General features: G+C 41.4%; 1 long non-coding RNA gene across 1 annotated transcript; it reads left to right on the top strand.

The window, feature by feature from the left end:
- Window positions 1–9,699: 9,699 nt before the first annotated feature.
- On the top strand, window positions 9,700–12,508 carry LOC120551438. Its single transcript, XR_005637875.1, has 3 exons — window positions 9,700–9,745; window positions 12,069–12,221; window positions 12,469–12,508. It is a non-coding gene; the product is annotated as an uncharacterized LOC120551438 (long non-coding RNA).
- Window positions 12,509–26,742: the final 14,234 nt, after the last annotated feature.

Consider the following 26,742-nt stretch of genomic DNA (forward strand, 5'->3'; position numbering starts at 1 on the left):
CAAACTAACAGTCATGGCGTCATGAAACTCAATGTTCATTAAGGACAAACAAGAGTAGAGGTTAAAAACTTCACATGGAACATTTACATTTAAAGGTGCTATAGGTAAGATTGTGAAGATCCAGGACTTAGCCAAAAAATTTGAATATCGACAACTTCTCAGTCCCTCCCCCTTTCTGCTAAAGCCCAAACGGTCTCCTAAGTCCCTCCCCCAATAGGAGCGGTACAGCGTGCGCGTGTGAAGAGGGGGAGGGGATGAAATTATCTGAAGGGGAGGGGAGGACGCTAAGAAATGTATGTGCCTGAGCAGTGATTGACGCAGTTAGACACCTCCCCTGGCCATGATTGGTGCATCTGAACAGGGGAGCTGTGGATTTTGCAAATCACACTACAGGCTGTAGGTGGTGCCAGAGGAGCCAGATTTTTTTTTTTTAAATTACCTGATTCATGTAGTTCTACTGGAACATAGGGTCAGTTTCAGCAATATGACAGAAAGGTAGTTTCATAAGTCTTACCTACTGCATCTTTAAATAATATTTTACTAAATTATGTATAGGTCACTGCAAAATGTAAAAACAATGTTTGTTTGTTTGCAGGTCTTGAGAACATCTTCCAATTGGTAAACCGAAAAAGTATGAACTGATGGCTGACATGGAGGGACTTTGAAGGAAACAAAGCGTTACGGCCGTTACACTTCATTCTCCATCGCCTCTGAGTGTGGATGGATACCGACTGAATGTTTCTGGATTCATTTATGGAGGAGCAGGTGAGGTTTCCATAGTCATCAAATTGTTTTTTAAGGTTGTTGGTCTCTGAACTTTTCTTGTAATCAGTTGTAACCGTGTGCTTCTTCTTACTTGTCAGGCTCTTCTTTAAGTTTGGTGTCACGCTGACAACCACGCTCCATTTTGATTCATGAGCTCTTCCATTGACTCAGCCATTGTGTTTAGTTTTACATCAGGTAGAGGTTGAATTCTCTGAAAGCCTTTTTTAGGTTTCCGGTGTCTGTATCTCAGGGAATCTTTGACATGACCAGTTCAGTGTTGAGTGTCTGGTTAGTTCAGTAATTGTTAGTAGTAATACCTACGTAGAGAAGTAGACTGGTTGTACTGGGCAAATAAATACAGTTAAAAAAAATTAGATGAATCATAATGTTGTGATTATACACTTGTGTTTCTGTAGGAGAGACCCCTGAATTATCACAACGGACAGAAGTTCACTACTGTTGACAGAGACCAGGACTCCTCTACAGGGAGCTGTGCCAAATATTACCTGGGGGGCGTTCTGGTACAACAACTGTCAAGAAACAAATCCAAACGGGTATTTATCGTTGGGGTGCTGACAACTCTATCCAGGGTGTTGGAGTGGAGTGGAAGGGTTTTAAAGGTACTAACTACTCCCTGAAGACCATCAGCATGAAGATCCGTCCCGGTGGTGTAGTTATCCAGGACCAACGTCCAGCAGAATATCAGCTCATCTCTTCTGATTTCTTTCTCTTTCTCTCATTAAGCATTTAATCTCACAACAGGTCTTATTTTCCTGAAACTGGGCGGCACCAAACAAAAACCAACTGATGTTAGTAAATCTTGTTACCGTCTGTGGAGGTTTAAAGCGAGGTCGGCAGCTCGCTGCAACATGGAAGAAAAGTCAGATGTGTCTCCAGTTACGGCTGCAGCAGGGAAAGTAGGCCCATAATCTTTAAATGGAAACACATATATAGTCTGATCAGGTGATAATCACTGCATGAACTGATAATACAAGTAAAAAAATGAAAAGTATAAAAAGATCTTTGCAGTTCAGGACAGCCAGTTGACGTTTGGTGGAGGTTTGAAACTCTAATGTGAATCTTTATCTGCTGTATGGTGACAATAAATAAGAAGCTGAGCATTAAGATGATCGGATGTCTTCACTTTGTCTCCTGAGTCTTTCTGTCTGGACTTTCTAATGGAAGATGGACTCATGATGGGTCTGAAATCAAAACTCTCTGGTATCCGCGATCAGCTTAACAAAAAGCAACAGATGGAGCAGTACATCACACAACAGTACAGACTGTTAAATATTACTAATAACATTGCTGAAATTACAAAAATATAAAATTAGTAAAACAATTACTGAAAGTATACTGGTAAAACTACTGAAGTATTCCTGTAAATAATTGCATTAAATTACTTAAATAGTTCATGAAAATATTGCTGACAATCGCGGTTAAACTGTTGAACTATTACTGAAAATAAAAATATTTCACAAAATAAATCTTTTGAGAATCAAAGCATTTGGAATTAATGAACAGCTTGGATCCTTCAGAGAATTGATACACACTAACACACACACACACACACACACACACACACACACACACACACACACACACACACACACACACACACATCGTCATTACATTTGGAAGACAACACAAGGGTTAAGCTCATTTTTGTGTTTCCATATCGTTAACTGACTGACACTTCCCTTTTGTTTACCTCTTAACCTGAAGTCACGCCCACTTTTGACGAAAGCCTCATGGGACGAGGAATCTTGTGGATATAATTTGTGTTTGTGTATACTACAGGATTATAATCCTTATTTTATGTTCATATCACACACATTACATATAAAGCTACCTCTTTCTGCTTTATTCTGATTCTTACAAAGAAAAGTTGTTTTGTTATTTTCCATTTACAGTAATTCTCGGTTCTCATTCAAAGACTTCCTCATACCAGAGAAACAGGTGTGTCAGGAGTCTAACTTGTCAACACTGCGCGTACATTTCTCATTGTGATGCGGGAACAGAATGGACTCAAAACTAGGCTCAAGGTAAAAGGTTTATTTGGAAAAAAGGGAGTTGAGGACGCGCAGGGATAAGGGGAAAAGGCAGGTGGGATGGTGAGGGGCCTCGGTTGGCAGGTTGGTGCAGGGTGCGTGGGAGGGGCCGGATGGTGAAGCCAGCTGACTGAAATGACAGGTAGGTATAGAGATGGTTACCTCCGGAGAACAAACACAGGAAAAGATAAGTAAGGGTTAGCGCAAAGACAGGGAAGTATAACTGTGGATTTCCACGAGAAATCCACGGCTCAGCCGCAGCGGAGTCATTAGGTTTCCATTAAAGTCGTGTGTGGATTTCCACTGGTTGCATAACGGCTGTGTTCCGACTGCGTCCCAGCTTCGCGGTCCGCAGCCCTTTTGGCAGATACGCAGAGCTTCTATTTTGCCCGGGCCCGGAGAGCTCCGCAGCAATTCAGCACACGGCAGATAGGGCGGGCAGGGAATTTCCCTGCACTACACCTTGAAAACACAGCACAGAGCTTTTTCCTCCTCTAATCCTCTGGATGGAAACTAAATGGTGTTGGTTTTGTGGTTATATTCCTACGTGCATTCACGCAGAACTTGTGGGTCCTCGTGACTACAGCTGTCAGCGCGGCCGCAGCCGTGCCGCAACAAATCGGACCTGGTGGGTATTGACAGAGCGGCACGAGCACACGCGATGAGCCGGGTCCGCAGCCATTACGTATCTGGTGGAATTCCCCGGGAAGGGTCTCGAACCGAAAAGCTTGCAGAGTATTCACCAGGGTGACTAGAGCAACGACCAGCTGGACTGGTAGGCGGGTACAGGTCTTCAATGATGGTCAGCCATGCGCTTATTTTGGGAAGCAGTGCGCTGGAAGGGCTGCCCTGGCCTCCCTTTACACTTGTCAACAACACCGTAGGTGTATCTGAACCGACAGAACCGCCACCTCCTCCTCCAGGGCTGGGAAAGCAGGGGCTGGAATCCCATGGCGCACATGAAGGGGAACATCCCAGTGGCAGCGCTGATGAGGGAGTTGTGGGGCATTTCGACCCAAGGGAGATGGGAGCTCCATGAGGAAGAGTTACAGTACAGCACACACCGGAGAGCCGCCCCCAGATCCTGGTTCGCCCACTCAGTCTGCCCGTTGGTTTGAGGGTAGTATCCTGATGACAAGCTGACCGTAGTGCCAAGGGCTTGGCAAAACGACTTCTAGACTTGTTATGTGAGTCTTTTATGTACTGCTCCATAGCCTCTTTCTCTGGACGCAACAGATTGAACAGGACGGGAGAGGTGCGTCCGGGAGGGGGCGCTTGCAGCAGTCATAGGGGCGGTGGGGGTAGAGATAAAAGCCTGGTCTTTACTAAAGACTAGGCAAGATCGTGGTACTCAGGTGGAACGAGAGTTAAGTCAGGGGGAACAGGAGAAATGAGAGGTGTGGGTGGGTAAATCCAACGTTAGGATTGTGGTGGATTAGCCAGTAGAGACTGAGGACAATGGGTGAGACTGGGGAGGAAATGAGGTCACTTATGGTGGTTACCGGAGGTGAGGAGCTGGAGCCGGAGGAGTGCAGTGGGTGACTTCGGTGAGTGACTGGCTGTTGAGACTGATGGCATGAAGGGGCTGTCCAGGGGGATGAACGGAATGGCGAGCGATGTTTAGCAATGTCTAGATCTAAAAAGTTCTCGTCAGCCCAGAGTCTACTAATGCCCCCAGAGGAAGTGTTATTTCCTGCCATGACAGGGAGACCTCTAGCCGGAGGCAAGTGTTGGGAGAAGTTCGGCCCGCAGCTCCCACTGCTACTGGCGAGCCGATCCTTTTGGGAGAACGGGCAGGAGGAGATGTAATGACCGGGTTCACTGCAGTAAATGTACACGCCAGCCAGATGGCGGCACTCACGTTCCTCTGCGGACAAGCAGGCACGCCTAGTTGCATGGGTTTGGGAAACAACGGGGAAGGGGGTGACGGAGGGATAACCGAACGTGTGACGGAAGATGAGGGAGCAGACGCCTCTATCTCTCTTCCTGAAGGCGCATTGTCCAAATCAATGGCAGTCTTACTCATTAGACTGTGAAGGCTCTCCGGCTTGTCCCTTGCTGCGGCCAACAGATCCTTTGTCCGCTCACTGAGCCCCACCAGAAGCATGCAACTGAGAGCCGGACTGTTCCAGCCCAATCTGGCGGCATCAACCGAATACTCCGGCGATGCCCCTGATGGAGAACCAAGCCAGGAATCAGACTTGGATTCCCTGCACAGGGCGATTGAACAGCTCCTCATCTCCTCCAAAAGGGAGTATGAGGAGAGGAGCTCGGGCTGTCTCTCACTCACAGAGGTGTACCAAAGAGAGGGCCCGGCGCAGAGCAAACCGACGATGAAACACACCCTGACCTCATCAGAGCGGAAGGTTACCGGGGTCCTGGCTCCCGATACCAGGGCACACTGCATGAGGAACCCTCGCATGTTCCCAGCACACCAGAATTTATCAGGGGAAGAAACTGGAGACTCGAGAGAGCGAACGGGGCATAATAACAGATGGGGAGTGAAAAGAGGAAGCAGACGGAGCAGGGTCACTGGGGGATCGGGTGAATCAGGCAAGGAGGCTGATGACCCGCGCCGGACCTCCTCGGCCAGGGGGGCCGCCTCCGAGGGAGGAAATTGCCGAGGCATGCTGGCCGCCAACTCCCCTGGGAGACCACAGCCAGGGACAGATCTTGAGGTGGGGAAGCGGAGGGGTTGGGGGGTGGGGAAGAGCCTGCTGAATCCATGATGGCTTGATCGTTCAATGATGCGGGAACAGAACAGACTCCAACACTAGGCTCAAGGTAAAAAGGTTTATTTGGAAAAAAGGGAAAAGGGAGTGGGGAGGTGGATGCCAGGGATAGGGAAAAGGGCAGGGTGGAGGAGCGTGGGAGTAGGATGGCGGAAAGGAGGCTAAGGCACACAGGGAAGCACGGGGAGACCGGGGCCGGAAGCCGGGGGGGGACACTGGCGCTGGGGAACCGAGGGGGCGGGGGGAATGGATGGCTGGAAGCAGAGACGGAGGCAGGTTGGTGCGTGGTGCGTGCGTGGAAGGGGAACCGGATGGTGAAGCCAGCTGACTGGAGATTACAGGTAGGTATGGGATGTTAACTGCTGAGAACAAAACACAGGAAAAGGTAAGTAAGGGTTAGCGCAAAGACAGGGAAGTATAAGGGTTCTCGAGGAAACGCTTGCAGTGTTTACCAGGGTGACTGGAGCAATGATCAGCCGAAGATGGTCTGTTGAGCCGGGGTTGAAATACTGATCTTGATTGTAGATGGGAGGCAGGTGTGCGTGGTGGAAGAAGGTGAACAAGGTGAGCTCAATCAACTGGCAGCAGTAGTGGGAGGGAGAGAGGGGAAAACAGAAACACTGAAAAACATACTATCATCATACTCATACTATTAATCTTCATTGAAAGACAGGTGTATCAGATACATCATACACATGCATGATGTGTTGTGTGTTTGTAATCTCCACATTCCAAGCAATGAAGGTGTGCCAGAAACACCATCTCTAAAATGCATAACATGACATGCCCGAGACATACCAAAAATATAATCACACAGCTTTATTTAAAAAAAAAAATCAACAAGAAACATTCTACTTTATGAAAAATTAACCTACACAAATAAACTTTTATATCTTTCATTTGTCAGTGGGCTGAATCTTTTGGCTGCAAAACATTTCCATTCCAAAGAAACTCAAATTAATTTATTAAATAAATTATAATGAGCAGATACCCTTAGAAACGTATACACATAATTCTTGTTGGCATACAATGTTATTGGGTGGTAGAATATATATATGGTATATAATATATATATAAAATATTATAATAAATATTCATGTTCAGTTCATAATTAGGGGAATTATAAACTGTAGTCTCAGGCCTTTGAAAATGCCCATGCCAGGTTTTCCCTCACAAAATGCATCCTAACTAGTTTCATGTGAATCAAATATCTAGCTTTAAAACAGAGCTTGCTACAGCCTCTGAAAGACAGTAAAGTTGTCCTAAATGATTCAAGGCTTTGAGAAAACATTCAGGGCTGGAGCCCCACAAGTTTGGCCCTTTTATTCGCCCTGGTTTAGCTCCCTCTGGTCCTGCGTCCTGTCTTTGGCCCTGTTTGGCCCTGTTTTGGTTTGTTTTGGCCTTTATCCCTTCCGGAAAGTCTGCGATAGCGAAATGGTGCACTCTCTGCTTGTACCCCCAAAAAGTCTCTACACAAAAAGTCTCTACAGTAAACACTTACTTTACCTTCAATCTCTATTTACTTTTGTATACTTTTCTACCTTTGTATTCTATTATAATTTATTTTTATTTAACTCTTATTATTCGTATCTTTAACTTTCACAGCTCAGCACTTTGTCAAGTTGGACAACAGTTACTGCAGGTCACAAAATTTTCAACTTAAACTAAGATAAATAAATGCAACTCTCCTCAATAAAGTAAAATATAAAACACAACAGATGTCTGTTGTGTGTGTGTGTGTGTGTGTGTGTGTGTGTGTGTGTGTGTGTGTGTGTGTGTGAGTGAGTGAGTAAGAGAGGGGGTGTTCTAGAAGCTTCTAGAAGGCCAAAAATGCACCGAAAGATATCGTTAAAATATTGCATATCTCTGCTTCTAAACCAAAAACAGTCTCTACACCCTATTTAATTTGACAAAACATGTATTTTCCTGTTGTACATTATATCATTGTCTACGGGGGGTAATAACTGTTATTTTACCTTGCAATTCTGTCTCTATATATTTGTATTCTATTCTAGTTTAATTTTGTAAAACTCTTATTATTTATGTCTTTTTCTTTTCGCCGCTCAGCACTAAGTGTCAAGTTGTTTTAGTCATAACTCAGTAATAACCATGTTTGTGGTGGCGCTGAAAGAACTACATACCAGATATCCCTCAAGACACCAACATGGTCTTGGTGATTATTGGGGTGGTGTGTGTGTGTGTGTGTGTGGGGATTAAAAAGTAAGGTAAGTAAGTATAAGGTCTAAACATTATTTCATTGCAGAATTGCATTTTTTAGGGATAGGATGGCAAGCACTTATGTTGTGGAAACTGCTCAGAATATACCTAGGAAACGCCATATACCCTTTGAATGCCTCAGTCTCTATTTTTGTTGTAAAGTTTCATTAAGATTATCCTGAGATAGAGGTCATTTTATGCAGTGAGGTCAATTTTTTCAGAAAATGGTTTTCACTACAATAAAATGACTACTATGGGGTCAACATCATTACACATTAATGAATGGGCTCTTTGAATTCACAACAGTCTCAGCTTTCCAGTCTAATCAAACAAGCGAGGCCCCAGTATAACACATATCGACATATTCATTAGCTCAGAGTGATGAGACTCTGTAGAGTCCTGAATAGGAAGGGAGGTTGCATTTCTGGACTATTCTGACATAATTAGCAGCACCAGGAGAAGGATTTACCAAAATAAACTTTCAATTAGTGTCTTTGTTTGTGTTGGGGAAAAAGTTACTGCAGGTCACAAGTTAGACAGATGATACACCTTATTTACCTTCAGGTATGAGGAAATCTGGCAACTACTGTGATCGTTTTATGACATATGTTGTTAATTCTCTGAGGTAAACAAACAGCTCTTATCTTAGTAATCTCCACTTCATCAATAGTCCCTTTGTCACATAGTCCTGAGACTGAGTATTTCTGGTTTAACCAGCTAATCAAACAGTAAGACAAATGTGATCATGACATTGAAATATATAGTTGTAACCTTAGTAGGTACAGATTCTGATATGGAAGAAATTTGACAAGTTGGACTGAACTACATTTGTTACATTTTGTCTTTTAATCATTCCAGAAATTCTCAGAACTACTGTGACAGTTTCATGAGATCCACTGATAATTGTGTGAGATAAAATAAACAAAAACTCTTTCTCAAAACATTATCTGTTCTGAAATAATCTCCCATTCATCAGGAGTCACGTGTTATATAGTACTAAGACTTTAGTGTTTCTGGTTTGACTCGTTCAGTCAAAACTTATCACATTGTTTGGCAGGTGCTTGGATGTGTGGCGATAAAATATAATTTGTCTGGAACATACATAATGAAAAGGTTCACACTCAAAACTTATTTTCAGGACAAGAACATTATTGTACTGAAAAGTAAAATTCTTCCACATAGTAGGATGATCCACCATACAGGTGCAAAGTGGTTGCTGATTTAGACAGAATTACAGACGCGCGAATGAAATCTTCACTATCATTGTCGATAATTGAACTCATTGTTCAGGTCACTTTAACCACGATGAAATGACATGGTACGGTATGCAATAGACATGGACATTCAGCAGGAAAAAGGCTAAAGAGGAAAAGAAAAATAGTTATACAAACCATGCTAAAGAGGAAGATGGTCGGGAAAACAATGAACGCTCACCTGAGCCACCACCTGGTTTGTGATAGGTCGGATTGGTGTGACATCACAGTGCTTTTTGCAGATATAATCAGTGAGGGTGTGAAAGACAAGGAGAAGCTGCAGTTTCCCTTTGAAGCTACAAAATCTTTTAAGTTCAACCTGCCGGTGAGTTCAGACAGGTAAGCATCCAACACGGAGACATTAACATTACTTAATATTAATATTTATTTGGGGTTTTTATGTACTTAGTCCTAAACGAAAGATACAAAATGCAATTTTGGCCATCACTATTATCAAGCTATGGCTGTATAAATGCTGACAGATTGTATATTTTATATAATTGATTGTATATATCCTCTGGTGTCAGGCAGGTTGTCATAGTCACTCCCAGATCTGGGAAGTTGTCTTTGGCTTTTGTTTTTTTTGTTTAAAAATTAAGGAAAAAATGTCCCATTTTTAATCTGCACCAAAACAAAGTATTGAACACTAAAGTTTGAATACATTTTTGCATATAAACAAGACCAGACAAATTTAAAGCCTCAATCCAGCAGAACTCTGACAATGAAGGTAAATATGTACCTTTATGTGGAATTAACAAATTACTTTCACTCAAATTACTGTAAGAAAAACGAGAATTGTTTTTGTATTGGTAATTTTTATTTAACTTAAGTACTTTTAATCACAAGTTTTGCACTGGGCTGTATTTGAAGTTGTATCTGTTGCACAGTAAAGCAAACATCTGAAAAAGTCCTGATTAACTTTGAAATAATTAAATAAAATAAAAATTGAAATAAATCAGTTGCGCAGCAGAACGAAGAAACTACAGGAGTGTCTGTCTGTGGCTGCAGGAGGGCAGAGTTTCAGAGAGCTGACACTCTGGAAATTATAAGTGTAATAATTGTTTGTCTTCCCTATCCCAGATCAAGACTGGGGCTAGCATTTAAAGGCCCTGAACCGCCACACACTGGTGTTTTTATTTAACCTGGCTGACTAAACTTCTTCCCAGGACTGTGTGGGTGTGTTTAGACTGATTGGCATCTCCCTGAGTCTCGTTGGCATTTTGCACCTTTTAGGGCAGGACAAATGACACCTTTATTATTCTTATTGGTAGAAAAGATTTGTGACCTAATGAATTCCTATCTAAGCCCCGCCCCTTCAACCTGGAGCATCAGCACCAGCATTCAGTCTGGCTGAACATCAGCCAGACTGAAATCACCTGTGTGGGTGTTCAGAGGCTTTTACCTTTACAAAGAAATTAACAGCAGTACAATCAGACTAAGAATCATATATAGGTGGGGGTTAAAACTAACATTATTATACCGACATAGAAAAAAGGTTGCATCTTAGGGCTGCACAATTAATCGAATTTTAATCATGATCACGGTATTTGGCTTCCCACGATCAAATTTGCGGATCGTGCAATATTTAAAATGCGTCATTCCGCTTCATAGAACAGCTTTTGCAAAGCCAATCTAGAGCTCCATAAACCACTGTCTGATCACATGTCTCCATGAGCCAATCAGAGCTGTTCCCGCCTGCACCGCAGCTTGTAGATGTAGACAGTCACAGAGGACAGAGTAACGGAAGGAAAATTCCACACCAGGTAGCAGTCGGTCATCATAAGCCAGTCATGATGTTTCCCAGTTTACCAGTAAACGCAACATTTTGTCCCGTCTGTGTTGTTTTTCAGATAACAGCAGTGACCAGTGCTAGTTTGTGTCTTTTAGCTCATAGCTTTAGCAGCAGACTGTTGGACGCTCCCGCTGTTGGAATCCTACAGTGAAATACAGGTACACTACACTGTTTAGCTGTCAGCATTTTAGCGGTGTTTAATCCAGTTACTACTGTGGCTAACGCTAGGCTAACGCTACCTGCTGTGTAACGTGTTATTAGTGTTTACTAGCGTGACATGCAGTGATGTTTATGTTGCCTCTAACATGGGTTTTGAGCATTAGAGCGCCACGCAGACATGTAAGTGGCAGTGTTATGAACCAACGAAATCCGCGTAGCTATTTCGTCTGGTATGTACCAGGAACCACAATCATAGCCTGAACAAAAAATCGTGGCCCGTGTATCTTCACGGCAAACGGCAGGTGTGGGAAAGCGGTCGCACAACAGCTGAAATGGCATACTCCTTCACAGTATCCTTCACAGGAAGAATGTGGCACAATATGGATGTAAAAGCAGTTATAATTAGCCTATGTGACATAAAATGTGTTTTGGTTAAAATCAACAAATAATCGTGATAATGTAATCGTGATCTCAATATTGATCAAAATAATGCGTGATTATCATTTTGGCCATAATTGTACAGCCCTATTGCATCTGTCTGAAAAGCTGATCACCGGCAGCTGCTGAAGAGTTCCAGGCTATTTAATGTATGTAGCCGTGGTATCCATAGCTCTTTTATTTATTGTTGGTTATTTTTGTTTTATTTATGGTTATTTTTATTCTCTTTTCTGGTTATATTTAGTGACGCTGCATATGTGTGAATTCATAACTAATAATCAGCTGTATGCACAGGTTGCTGAATTGGGATTTACTGTTGATGGGGACTAACGGGTCTTGCTGCTGCTGTTGTTTACTTGTGTGTTTAAGTTAATGAAATGTATTGTGTAGCCTAAATATGTTATTTTTATTTAACAGTAATATAATATATCATTAAACCCACCCCGCCTTCCCTTTGAAAATGTAACGGTAATGTTTTCTCAGAGTACATTTTAACAGACCTACTGTACTTTTGCTTGAGGACAATATTCTAGTATTCTTCCCACCTCTGGTTGCACTACACAATTAAATTAGGTTAAATTGAATTTCAGGCCTTATTGTTAAAACAGTACAGAAGCTTTAAACCTTACTCCATGTCAACATAGCATCTCCTCTCTTTCAGTTGATTTCAGTCGTCCTGCTCCTGCTGGCTCCACTCTTGACCAGCTAAACAATCCCTTTTCCACTGGACTGTAGCGACATCTATAAAAATGTCAACACCGAACAAGTGGAGTGTACACAATCTTTCCCATCAAAACCAACTTCTGAGGTCCAGGTACATATCGTCCTCTCTGGGTCCAGGTTGACCTTTTAGATGATAAAAGTGTTCATCATGTGAAGACAGTGAGATCATCTCTGACAAAAACACAGTTACAAGTTCTGACTGATGCTTCGGTTACAACAGATAAAGAGTAGTTGTATTTGTAGTAGTACTTATAGTACTTTTACAGCATGTGTGAATATACCATATAACGTATTAGCAGTTGAAAACAATTTGCAAATGATATTGTGTTTGTGTGTAGGTGTACTGCGAGATGAACTCAGAAGGAGGAAGGTGGACGGGGAGTTTTACGAAAGTCAACTTAAAGTTACAGCTGAGTCTTGGTTGTTGAATTGTCTCTGAGGTTCTTTCCAATCAGTTACATAATCCATTTGCACAGGGAATGATACCCCCATATTCAGGGTACATAAAGTACATAGATACGCTTGCAGACACATTGACTTTCAAAGCCATACCCTAATGAGTAAAACAAGACACAGGCAGTTTGCAAACTGCACAGCTCGTTCAAGAAGAACAAACCCACGCAAATGCACTCAGGTGGCTACTACCAACCTCTAGGAAGTATGCATTCAGATGCCCTTCCAGCAAGGACATTAATGTTTCCTGAGGTTTGGTTTTTAATGCAACATATTTCTTTGGAGTGATGTTCCCTTTTAAGTATTTTATTGGAATGAACGTATGTTTGTCTTGCTCCCCAAATAGTTCACTATTTAATAACTATATAGGGAATAGCGAGTGAGTGAATGAAGGAACGGTTTCGAACACAGCGAGTGAATCTAGATCTGAATAAATCTTATGTCTTTCATTTTTAGGACCAACAACAAGAATTTCAGTCTTATCTGTATTCAGCTGTAGAAAGTGGACATCCAGCAATACATACTGTTACTACATTTTATTAATTTGTTAATAGGACTGAGATCATCAGAGGAAAGTGAAATGTACATCTATGTGTCATTGGCAAATGACTTCTTTTATGTAATGTTGCTGACGTTTTGGTACAAAAGGTCCCAGTCACATATACTGTACCTGCCATGACATATTATTACCTTTTTTAAGTTAATTTGTTATACAAACTTGTGGACGGGCAAGGGGTTAAAAGTGAAATAACAGTGAAGCCTTGCTGTCTGTAAACTTCACCTTTCAGGTATCTTTTTGTTTCCAGGTTTTCCAGAGGAGGATGGACGGCACGGTGAACTTCTACAGGACCTGGGATCAATACAAGACCGGCTTTGGTAACCCTGCTGGAGAGTACTGGCTCGGTGAGAAATGAAACCAAACTAACAGTCATGACGTCATGAAACTCAATGTTCATTAAAGACAAACAAGAGTAGAGGTTAAAAACTTCACATGGAACATTTAAATAATATTTTACTAAATTATGTATAGGTCTCTAGAAAATGTAAAAAAACATGTTTGTGTGTTTGCAGGTCTTGAAAACATCTTCCAATTGATAAGCCGAAAAAGTATGAACTGATGGTTGACATGGAGGACTTTGAAGGAAACACACGTTGCTCGTTACACTTCATTCTCCATCGCCTCTGAGTATGGTGGATCCCGACTGAATGTTTCTGGATTCATTAATGGAGGAGCAGGTGAGGTTTCCACAGTCATCAAATTGGTTTTTAAGGTTGTTGGGTCTCTAAACCCTTTTCTGGTAACACTTTACAATAAGCTCACACAAAAAAATAGGTAGTTAATGATTAGTTACTGTTTTTGAAAGGGTAGTTACCCTTTTTTCGAAAGGTAACGAATAGTTAGTTACCCTTTTTGAAAGGTTGGTTACCCTTTTCAGAAGGGTAACGAATGGTTAGTTCCCTTTTTGAAAAGGGTAGTTACCCTTTTCAGAAAGGTAGTTACCCTTTTTGAAAAGGGTAGTTACACTTTTTCAGAAGGAGTAACGAATGGTTAGTTACCGTTTAACTACCCTTTTCAAAGGGTAACTACCCTTTTCAAAAGGGTAACTAACCATTCGTTACCCTTCTGAAAAGGGTAACTACCCTTTCAAAAAGGGTAACTACCAAATAAATAAAAATAAATACAGTTTAAAAATTAGTTGAATCATAATGTTGTCATTATACACTTGTGTTTCTGTAGGAGACTCCCTGAATTATCACAACGGACTGAAGTTCACCACCGTTGACAGAGACCAGGACTCCTCACCCTTTGGGAGCTGTGCCAAATATTACCTGGGGGCGTTCTGGTACAACAACTGTCAAGAAGCAAAACCAAATGGTATTTATCGTTGGGGGCTGACAACTCTATCCAGGGTGTTGGAGTGGAGTGGAAGGGTTTTAAAGGTACTAACTACTCCCTGAAGACCATCAGCATGAAGATCCGTCCTGTGGTGTAGTTATCCAGGACCAACGTCCAGCAGAATATCAGCTCATCTCTTCTGATTTCTATCTCTTTCTCTCATTAAGCATTTAATCTCACAACAGGTCTTATTTTTCCTGAAACTGGGCACCAACACAAGAAACCAACTGATATATAGTCTGTCTGGTGTTAATCACTGCATGAACTGATAACACAAGTCTAAAAGAGAGAAAGAAGTAAAGAAAATGAAACGCGTGTAAAATTATCTTTGCAGTTCAGGACAGCCAGTTGATGTTTGGTGGAGGTCTGAAACTCTAATGTGAATCTTTATCTGCTGTACGGTGACAATAAATAAGAAGCTGAGCATTAAGATGATCTGATGTCTTCACTTTGTCTTCTATGGAGGATATTTCTTTTTTGGGGGCACTTCCACCTTTAATGATAGGTAATCAATGAAAGGGGAGAGAGGGGGAAGACATGCAGGAAATCATCCCAGGTCGGACTTGAACCCTGGACGTTCTGCATGGAGGCATGAACCTCTTTATATGTGCCCGCTCTAACGACTGCTCTATCCAGGCCACAGAGGATATTTTTTATTCATAATTAAAATTAGCATAATTAAAAGTCAAACAGCAAAGTTACATGATGATTTGAAAAGGTATGATGAAAATTGTCTAGCAATTTCGCCAAGCAAATACCAAGAAATAGGTTGCTGCATTTCGTCAATCTACTACACTTGCTAAATCTGGCGATGGGACTGAGCTCCAATAGCTTAGGTGACTTTTACAGTGCAATATCGCTGTAAATCAACAGGTGATTCTGGGCCTTATTTTTACAAAATAAGCAAGCACTTTGTGAAGCGAATGGTGCAGCGTTTAGGGCGTGTCCAAATCAATTTTGTGTAGTTTGATGCCGAAAAAGTGTCCGTGCGTAGCAGGCGCATGGTCCAAAAGGGTTGGACTTAGTTTCTTCATTAATCAGAGGTGTTTTTTGGGGTAACATGCAATCAACCAATCAGAGATCATCTCCCATTTCCCTTTAAAAAGCCAGGCGTTTGGACCTTGGAGCATTGCTATTATGATGCTGGCTTTGCACCGTCATATTTTTATTTGTAATCTTCTGCATGTGCTGCTGTGTTGTGTGTGTGTGTGTGTGTAACAAGCATAGTAGTGCCCGCGCTGTGCCGAAGCCTAGGGCATTTTACTAATGCTCTGTTGAAATAACAATGAAATGCTGCGTTATTGACTTTAGACCAAGTTTTTGTTGGTCGATGGCCCGATCACTTCCCGCTGCCTCAAGATAGCAATATGCCAAGAACCGACCTGAACACACCTCCCTGTAAGACCAGCGCCCATGGGCACAAAGATGGCGCCGCGTGTATTTGCTATTTAAACGATTTGGGCACTGGACGGAAACTGACAACTCGTTGGTCTTTCGACAGACCCTCCAATCATCATGCAGAAGCCTGGAGTCCAGGCCAGCCACATCCTCCATTCACCCCCAGAGACACTGAGTGTCCGTGGGTGGGACATAATCGCAGCATTCATCCAAGAAAAAATGTTCAAAGCAGCCCCATTGAAGTCCATGGCACCAGGCTTCAACAGGGAAGGCTCTGTGATGCTACCTGAATGTATGAGAAGGAAACCGAGTCAGTCAACCTGCTATATGTAGCTGATTCTGAACAAAATCGTCTTTGAGCTGAACGTGTCCTAACAATTTTTAGTCAATATCTAAAACTGTTGTTTCATCCTTCTTAGGCTCGTTTTTGTGTTTCCATGTTTCCATCGTTGATATGACTGACACTTCCCCTTGTTTACTTCTAACCTGAAGTCACGCCCTTTTGACACAAATCCTCATGGGATGTAGGAATCTTGTGGATATAATGTGTTTGTGTATACTACAGTTATTATACCTTATTTTATATTCATATCACATACATTGCATATAAAGCTACCTCTTTCTGCTTTATTCAGATTCTTACAAAGAAAAGTTGTGTTGTTACTTTCCATTTACAGTAATTCTCGTTCTCATACCAGAGAAACAGGTGTGTCAGGAGTCTAACTCAACACACCGGTACATTTGTCATAATATTAATCTTCATTGAAAGACAAGTGTATCAGCAACATCTTACACCTGCGTGATGTGTTGTTGTGTTTCTCTAATCTCCATATTCTGTCTTGGCCCTATTTTAGACCTGTCTTGGCCCTGTTTTGGCCCTGTCTTGGCCCTGTTTTAGCCCTATTTGGCCCTGTTTTGGCCCTGTCTTGGCCCTGTTTGGGCCCTGTCTGCGACCAGTTTGGCCCTGTCTTGGCCCTGTTTTAGCCCTATTTGGCCCTGTTTTGGCCCTGTCTTGGCCCTATTTTAGCTATGTTTGGGCCCTGTTTTAACCCTTCTGGAAAGTCTAAGATTGCACGAAAGATATTGTTAAAATGGTGCATCTCTGCTCTCCTAAACCCAAAAGTCTCTACACACTATTAAATATGACAGAACGTGAGGTTTGCTGTTGTGTACGACATCGTCGGCCCCAGGGGTTGACAACTGTTATTTTACCTTCTGTCTCCATTTTTCTTTGGTATACTTTTCTATCTTTGTATTCTATTCTAATTTAGTTTTATATAACTCTTATTATTCATGTCTTTTACTTTCACAGCTCAGCACTTTGTCATGTTTGACAACAGTTACTGCCGGTCACATGTTAAGAAAGATGATACACCTCATTTAATTTCAGTTATGAGGAAATCTGGCAACTACTGTGATCGTTTTATGAGATATGTTGTTAATTCTCTGAGGTAAAGGTGTTCAGCTGAAATCTGTGATACATATGAAACTAACCTTTTCACTTTTAGTCTTGTTTGCTTTTAGAGGTCATTTATGATCATGAGATGGAACACATAGTTACATATAGTAACTTTAAATGAACATAATTAACATAAATAAATGCACCTCTGAACTCAATATAGCACAGAATGACAACACACACAACACAGATCAATGTGTGAGTTAGCGTTTTTAAGTCCAGGATTATATTTTGAGTCAGTTCTGATAAAAAGAAATTATCCCAGAAATTTATATCATATGACGGGACTATAGACTGTAAAATAATGGACGTAGAATCACTTCACCCATTGGTTTGTGGACTGCCGTTTTAATGCCTGAAGGTTGACAATTTGGCCGTCGCCAGTTTGGTACTTTGGACCCAGAAATGAACATGTTTGGGAAAAAGGCACAGCTGGGGAATCTTGTCGCGGCTAAGCCAGTGTTGTGTATGGTTTCAATGGCACTAAGCTAAAAGCTAAAGAGGGAAAGTTGCTGATTTTTAACACTTCAGCTGAGCTTTACCATTGGGTAAACACGGACCTCCAGGTTCTGACGCCATTTCATCTGTATGTACGGGCAGAACAGAAAATCGAGAATGGGTGCCAACATTGTGTAAGCCAATGTTAGACACACAGACACATTGTCATACATTGTCCCATAAGAAATCAGTATGCACCGTCGACTCTCATGTTAATGGCAGAGAACAGGCTGGTTTTCAATACTAACTAAATTTTCTCTTTTATGGACATGGAATGGATTTTTGTTGGACCCCAGGAAGATTAGCTTGTCCCACTAATGGGGATCCTTTAAACAGTAAACAGTAAACAATGAACAGACACACAGACACACACACACACACACACACACACACACACACACACTCACTCACTCACTCTCACTCACTCACTCACACACAGGGTCAAAACAGGGCCAAAACAGAGCCAAGACAGGGCAAAACAGGGCCAAACAGGGCTAAAAACCAGGCCAAGACATGGGCCAAGACAGGGCCAAAAGAGGGGTAAACAGAGCCAAAACAGAGGCAAAAGAGGAACAAGAAAGGACGAAACAGAGCAAAAACAGGACTAGGGCTAAAACAGGGCGATAACAGGGCCAAACTTGTGGGGCTCCCACCCTGAATGTCTTCTCAAAAGCCCTGAATCATTTAGGACGACTCTTACTGTCTCTCAGAGGCTGTAGCGAGCTCTGTTTTAAAGCTAGAGTGAAGCTAGATATCTGTATCATATGAAACAAAATAGTTAGGCTGCATTTCGGAGAGCGAAAAACTGGCATGGGCATTTTCAAAGGGGTCCCCGACCTCTGACCTCCAGATATCTGAATGAAAGGAGTTCTTTGGGTACTCACCAGTCTCTCTGACAGACATCTTCACTTAATGAACATAAAGTGCAGTTTTATTCGGCATCATGTTTTTCACAAGTGATGTAGAGATTAGGCACTGGCTTAAAAATAATGCAAAGATCTGCTGTAAATGGGGGCATCCCCCTGAGCCCCTGAGGTCCAGGACTATGGAGTTATTTTACTATCTTTATTCAAGAGCGCATTATTTCAATTTGAGAGCATTTCTCACTGATATTATGCTCAGATTTCTTGCTCTCACACTTAAATAGCAACTGCTCGGGTGCTTGGATTTGCTCTGCTTGAGCTCAAACTTTCTGCTTGGACTCAGAGTCCTTCTCTTGACCTACAAAGCTCTAAATGGTCTAGCACCATCTTATCTAGAAGAGCTCCTAATACCCTATTGTCCTACTAGAGCACTGCGCCCCAGAATGCAGAGTTACTGGTGGTACCTAGAGTCTCTAAAAGTAGAATGGGAGCTAGAGCCTTCAGTTATCAGGCTCCTCTCCTATGGAACCAGCTCCGATCTGGGTTCGGGGGCAGAAACTGTCACCTCATTCAAGAATGAACTTAAAACTCTCCTATTTGATAAAGCTTATAGTTAGGGAGTGAGGAGTTGCAGTGTTCACCTAACTGGCCCAACTGCTTCTCTTCATAATTGTTAGATTAATAATACATAACAAAGTAGAGGGAGGCAGGCCAGCCAAGCCAGATCCGGCAGGGGAGAGTTCTAAGCCCGGAAAAGACTACCTTCTTATGACCTGTCTCTCTTAGTTACCTGTTATAGTTACGCTGTTATAGTTCTAGACTGCCGGGGACTTCCTTCCTTTGACACACTGAGCTGCTCTCTTCTCTTCTTTCTATTACTGTTTCTATTACTGTTACTATTACTATTTGTGTGCAGCCCGTCCCAGAAATGCTTGTTACTAATCCTAGCTTCTGGGGAGTTTACTCCCCGGAGTCCTTATGCTTTTTCCCCCAGTGTATTTCCTTGGAGAACGTTGGCACCAAGATCCTGGTTGCAGCTGTCTCCGTGGTCCTGCTGCACTCCCTGCTGAGCTCAGCGATGCCCTGCAATGTCATGCGCCGTCCTGCTGAACCCTGCAGCTTCCCGCTACATCCAGTCACTGTTCCATTATTAATGTGACTACTATCGCCGCTGTTCATCACACCCCAACCGGCTCGCCAGACACCGCCCTACCAAGAGCCTGGGTCTGTCCCAGGTTTCTTCCCAAGAGGGAGTTTTTCCTCGCCACTGTCGCGACTGCTTGCTCTTTTGAGGGGAATTACTGGAATTGTTGGAATTGTTGGGGCTTTGTAAATTATAGAGTGTGGTCTAGACCTACTCTATCTGTAAAGTGTCTCGAGATAACTTATGTTATGATTTGATACTATAAATAAAATTGAATTGAATTGAATTGAATAGATATGTTGTTGTTTGGACAGATTTCCTGCTCTCAGCTTTGAACCTTCTCCTCGCACTCAGGCTGATTCTGCTCACTTGCAAAGTTTCTGCTCTCAGATTTCTCCTGCGCTACCAGATTTTTTTGTGTTATAACCCTATAAAAATTCAACAACCAATAGAATGCCAGCTGTAGTGTTGACCAATGAAATGATGCCCGCCCCGTTGAGGGTGCTGCGTTCACTTGTTGAACGTCTGTTGAGGGCGGCTGCATTGTAACCTGACTGTAACAAAGTTTATATACCCAGCGCCGTTCATAGCTTTATTATAAGTATATGTCAACAATGTGCACAGAATGGTCGAATTACTATAGGGGAGTAACATAACTTAAGCACCTAGCTAGCTAGCATATGGCTAGCATATAGCCTAGCTTGATGTCCATAAACAAATATATTTTCTTTATTGTATAGCTAGATTGAACAACATATGAAGGACAGTGTGTGTATATGTGATGACCCCACTTTGTATTTTTTCCTCGTTTGGTTAACCATGTTCCTGGAATTTGGCTAATTTCATGTTAGAGCCAGTAGTAAAACCTAAACTCTAATATGACTGAAAGAACACAAGAAACTGGATTGTTTGTCAGTTTTGCATCACTGTTGTGTTGTTCATCAGAATTTAGTCTTCATTCCTTCATATAACATTAGTCTGAAAGTCAATCTGTTAAGTACAATTTCACCACTATAATAAAACTTTTTTATTTTTAAATTATTTTTTTATTAATACAAAGCAAACTGAGCAGAAAAGAACAAGTATTTTGTTTGTTTGTTTCTCTTCTTCCAGGTGTGACTGAAGTATCCCTGTTTAGCTGCATCACAGCTGCACTATGTGCATGGACCTGTTCCAGTCAGCACATTACTCACCTGTGTGCAGAGGACAGGCAGCAGTGGCACAAACCAAGAAGGTTGGCAAGTCTGATAATAATGTAATTGTAAAAAAAAAAAAGATAATAATGTAATAGTAAAATCATGTTACATACACTTATCATTTATGTTTCTTGCTTAAATGCACAGGGTGCACAACCAGGCCTGGGAGAGAAAATTACTGATGTCCACAAAACCAAATCAGAGAAGGTAAGGTAAGATAGTAATGATGTTAAGAAAGCTATGTACACCTAATGCATTATGTGTTGATGTCTTTAAATTAGTCTTTAATAGGAGCATACTATACAAAGACAACAGTGGAGAGTTGCTGGATCTGTCTGTCCTCAAAGTGCCAGAGATCTACAAGGACTTTACCCCTGTTTCTGCACCACCACCTGCATAATCCAAGTGATAAAAGAGAGAACAAACTATTGTTTTTCTCTGTTGACATGAATAGGTGCCTGTAAATATCCGCCAATATATTCAATCAATTCAATAAATCAAATCACTGATATTTCTTAAATCATTGTAGTTTTTCAGAGCAATAAGGTACAGATTATTAAAACCATGTTCATATTTGCAACAAATTAAAACCCTAATCAAGGCAAATTGTTTTTTATTTTCGAAAACATTCATAAAAAAAACCTAGTACAATTAAATTGACCAGAGCTGACACTTGGTAAATGGCTTTAATTTACCTTGTCAAAACAATGAGTAATTCATAACAAATTGCACAATATTTGACACAAAACCTTAAAAGTGTATGGTTCATACTACGGTGAAGCAGTACAATGTGCCTATAGGATTTACTGTAGCAGGAACATTGATATTGGCAATCAGATGACCCAGGTTCAGGTGAGTTTGTGAGCAGGGTTATGAATAAAGATAAGATAAGCCTAGTGTTCACAAGAGGGATGATCCAGGTATGGCAACACAAATTAAGAATAATTCAATTAAATAGGAGGTATGTACAACTAGTAGAAGATAAATTAACTATACAAGAGCAATTAAGGTAAAGTTATGAGGTGGCAAGCTAAAGTATAGTCAATAGCATGGAGTCAAGTCAACAGTGTACACCAGAATAATATATACTGTGATTAAGTAATGATACTTACTGTTGTCTGTACTAATATAACAAAACAGAAAAAATATAGTTTATGATGCAGTATGGAGAACAACCAAGTCCCATATGAACCCAAGAGACTTTTAGTGCAGCTGTTGATGACGTTCACTACAAACAAAACTTGGAGATGGTTGTGGTCTGTAGCCAGTCATACAGTAGGTAGATCTGGAGCAGATGGTTGTAGTCTGTAACCAGTCATACAGTAGGTAGACCCGGAGCAGATGGTTGTAGTCTATAGCCAGCCGATAGTAGGTAGATCTGGAGCAGATGGTTGTAGTCTGTAGTCAGCCATACAGTAGGTAGATCTGGAGCAGATGGTTGTAGTCTGTAGTCAGCCATACAGTAGGTAGATCTGGAGCAGATGGTTGTAGTCTGTAGTCAGCCATACAGTAGGTAGATCTGGAGCAGATGGTTGTAGTCTGTAGCCAGCCATACAGTAGGTAGATCTGGAGCAGATGGTTGTAGTCTGTAGTCAGCCATACAGTAGGTAGATCTGGAGCAGATGGTTGTAGTCTGTAGTCAGCCATACAGTAGGTAGATCTGGAGCAGATGGTTGTAGTCTGTAGTCAGCCATACAGTAGGTAGATCTGGAGCAGATGGTTGTAGTCTGTAGCCAGCCATACAGTAGGTAGATCTGGAGCAGATGGTTGTAGTCTGTAGCCAGCCATATAGTAACGTATTGAATTCTTATTTATTTGTTATTTTAAAAATAATTGTGCATTCAAATCAAAAATATAATGTAATCAAACTTCTTAAAATAAATTTAAATAACAGTAATGGGCCTTCAATAATGGGCCATCTTTATATAGGTTTATAATGGCTTATTCTACTGTCAGGAGTACATAGAATATCACAAAAACATGTTAATGTCATCATGTTTACTAAAAGCTTTAAGGGTTTGTTTTGGCTCAACGACATTATACAATAACTTTATATGAACGAGAATCCATGAAACAGATACAGAAGCTAAACTATTTGTATTGTGCAAAGTAGTAAAATAAACTCAAATCGAATGAATAGCCTACACATACAAACAACTTTAACACTGTTTCCCTTTCAAAAACTAAATCGTTGTAAGCTAGTACTGTATAACCACTACCATGGCCACAGGTAAGTTAGGTTGTAGTAGTGTGGTTGTAGTGGGGGACTGAACGTAGCTCCGCTTCGTCAGCCTCCTTCCGCGGTTTGAATAACGTCAGTAGGTTGGGGAGCGTATTTCAGCCGGCGCAGACATCTTAAATCCAGAGTTTTAGTCATTGCTCCGAACCAGTCTTTCTCAACGGTCTGTAGCGGGACCGGAGGTGGATTGGGTTCATAACATTGCTCCGCTGCATGCTTGAGGTGACAGGTCTTTAACGTTAGCACAGTAACATTACCAAGGTAAAGTTAGCACGGCCGAGTACTTTAGAGCAACTGGCAACAACAGTGGCTAAATTATGCCCAATTTTTTAGAAATCCAAAACTCCGGAAAACAGAGGGCACACGTTGTTCTGGTGTATCTCCAGTCTTTCTTCTCTAGCTAACTTCTTCTCGGTTCATGAATGTGCAGTATGCGAGCTGGATACCTAACTAGGCTAGCAGCTATAATGTTACCCAGCATGCCGTTGGCGGTGTAGCTACAATTGTAAATGTAAAATTATTAGTGTTAGAAACTAAGTCACAAATTGTTATATGCTATGGGGTTTTATCCTTAAAAGAGAGTTAGTTGTGGGTTATTAATTGTTGTTATAAAATTACTACCATGAGTGAGAAGGCATGCAGTTAACAGGGTCCGGGACGGAGAAAAAAAAAAAAAAAAACGGCCCGTGGATCTGTTAATTTTTCTGATACCCGATCCAGCAAATCTTTCAATATCGGGGCCGATATCCGATCCTAATATCGGATTGGTGCACCCCTAGTCTGTACCCCCAGACTTCAGGTTGTTTTGTTGCAGCAACTGAAGTACCAGTAGTATTTGTAGGAATGGCAGCAGAGTACGCAAAACACAAGTACTAGTACCTGTAATGTTTAATTAGTATTTAATTCATTTATTAATGATTTCTCCTAGCTGGTTTAATTTATCTGCTTGCTAACTAATTTCCCTGCTCTCAGTAGCATAATGAGGTGTTCAAATGTTATAGCTGACAGTCAGTCTGTGGATTTATTATTTTAATTAAACAATAATAAGTAGTAAATGGCACCAGTCCAGTGTTGAGTGTCTGGTTAGTTCAGTAATTGTGTTATTTATTAATACGTACTGTAGGTAGAGAAGTAGACTGTGGTTATTCTGGGCAAATAAATATACTTTAAAAATATATATCATTGTTAGTTGTATCATAATTTTGTGATTATACACTTGTTGTTTTTCTGTAGGAGACTCCCTGAGTTTTAGCAACGGAATGAAGTTCTCCACCTTCGACAGAGACCAGGACACCTGGTATTGGAACAACTGTGCCATACAAAGCCTGGGGTTCTTGGTACAACGGCTGTTACAATACAAATCCAAACGGTCTTTATAGTTGGGGGCTAACAGCCCTTTCTATTATGCTGTAGTGAATTGGCAAACCTGGCAAGGTAATACCCCCCTGAAGTTCATCAGCATGATGATCCGTCCTTTGCATTAGTTCTCCAGGACCAACGTGTACAGCAGAATATCAGCTCATCTCTTCTGATTTCTTTTTCTTTCTCTCATTAAGCATTTAATCTTACAACAGGTTTTATTTTCCTGAAAACTGGGCACCAACACAAGAAAACTAACTGACTAACTTGCTGCAACGTGGAAGAGAAGTCAGATGTGTCTCCAGTTGGCGGCTGCAGCAGGAAAGTAGGGCCCATAATCTTTAAATGGAAACACATATATAGTCTGATCAGGTGTTAATCACTGCATGAACTGATAAACGGAGTCTAAAAGAGAGAAAAAGAAAATGAAAAGTATAAAAAGATCTTTGTAGTTCAGGACAGCCAGTTGATGTTTGGTGGAGGTTTGAAACTCTAATGTGAATCTTTATCTGCTGTACGGTGACAATAAATAAGAAGCTGAGCATTAAGATGATCTGATGTCTTCACGCTTGTCTCTCCTGAGTCTTTCTGTCTGGACTCTCTGATGGAAGATGGACTCATGATGGGTCTGACATCAGTTACAACTCTCCGTGTCTCGTCTCAGCTGAACAAAAAGCAACAGATGGAGCAGGACATCACACAACAGCAACGACTCTATACTGTATATTAAATATTACTGATAACATTGCTGAAATTACTAAAAGTATAATATAAAATTATTAAAACAATTACTTAAGGTATACCGACCAAACTACTGAAGCATTACTGAAAATAATTGCATTAAGTTACTTAAATATGACTGAAAATTCATTAAAATATTGCTGAACATATATCGGTAAAACTGTTGAACCAATACTGAAAAAGAAAATTTCACAAAATAAATCTTTTGAGAATTGAAGCATTTGATGGAATTAATGAAGAGCTTTGATCCTTCAGAGAATTGACACACAACAACAACAACACACACACACACAAAAACACACACACACACAGACACACACCCAAATACAACGCGTGTGTTGTTCAATGGCGACACACAGCAGCAGTTGTGCGTGTTATGTCTGTTTTTAACGATGTGTGTGTGACTACTAACATAGTTCATTGTCATTTTTAACTCCGGCTCATATGTGATTTCGGAAACAATGACTCACCTCAGACTGATTTTGGTGCACAGCCTGTGACCCTAGTGTTTGTTTGACGTTTACGGGCCCTGTGTTGTCTCCGAGACCGGACTGTTGCAGAGTGTGTTCAGGGGGCAGCGCTACTGCGGATCAAGGAGAGATGACTACCATTTGGGGACAAAAATGAAAAACACGCTTGAAACCTCATAGTAAAACTCATAGTGCACCTTTAACCTCAAGATCCCAAAGGGTTAAAGTTAATGGTGTTTTATCTGGCAATCTTTTATCTTTTACTGGCTCCCCCCCCAAGGATGTGTCTCCTCTCCCCTCTCCCCTTTATTTTATTTACAAATGAATGTCGTTCACAATATGATGGAAGACAGGTTTTAAATTTGCAGATGACTCTGTCATTGTGTCTCTTTTAATGAAAGTGTGATTGATGACCATGTTCCAATAGTGAAGGATTTTAATGATTGGTGTAAGCGCTCAACCATCGGTTTTATCTACTGGTTTGGTTCTCAGTCCATAAAAAGAAAAAAACAACTAGAGAGTACCCGTCAAGACATGTAGCAAGATTGCAGGCATCAACTTCCCCACTCTCTCCCACATCTACTCCAACAGAGTGGCAAAGAAGGCCCAATCCATATCAGCGGACCCTAGCCATCCCTTGTCCTGCCAGTTTAAGCTCCTTCCCTCAGGCCGTAGGTACTCGTGCCCCAGATGCAGGTCCAATAGACTCAGAAACTCTTCCATTTCCATTTTAAACAATTTGCCAGAACTGTTTTAAATGTATTTATTTACTATTATGTTTTAGATACCGTGGGTATTCCATGTTTTGCTGTATTGTTGTGTGTCTTGTCCTTATGTTTGTTCGCTGGCTGTGTGCACAACAAAATACACACACACACATACACACACACAGACA

This window comes from Perca fluviatilis, chromosome 21 (genome assembly GCF_010015445.1).
Source record: "Perca fluviatilis chromosome 21, GENO_Pfluv_1.0, whole genome shotgun sequence".
Lineage (NCBI taxonomy): Eukaryota > Metazoa > Chordata > Actinopteri > Perciformes > Percidae > Perca > Perca fluviatilis.